Source organism: Oreochromis aureus, linkage group 4, assembly GCF_013358895.1.
Source record: "Oreochromis aureus strain Israel breed Guangdong linkage group 4, ZZ_aureus, whole genome shotgun sequence".
Taxonomy (NCBI): Eukaryota; Metazoa; Chordata; class Actinopteri; order Cichliformes; family Cichlidae; genus Oreochromis; species Oreochromis aureus.
Window position 1 is genome coordinate 33431630 of NC_052945.1, and position 316 is coordinate 33431945.

Genomic DNA, 316 nt, shown 5'->3' on the forward strand with positions numbered 1-316 from the left:
GGATAAGAAAGGAAATAATATTTCAAAAATGTGAAATACACTAGTGCACTACAATACAACTAAAAGAGAAAGGGGGAAACAGGAAACAGAGAAGGGAATGGTCATTGAAGGGGATTTGGGGGACAGATGGGCGGGGCAGAATGTGTAAATAGAACTAGGAAAGCAATTTTTTGAGAGAAACACGGCTGGTTGGGAGCTGATTTAGTTTGTTAATAACATAATGTTACGTAACATAACATACTGTACACTAGGTGGCGGTGTGCACCTTTCAGCTGTGTGCAACCGCCTATTAACTTGAGGGAGAGAGAGAGCGAGA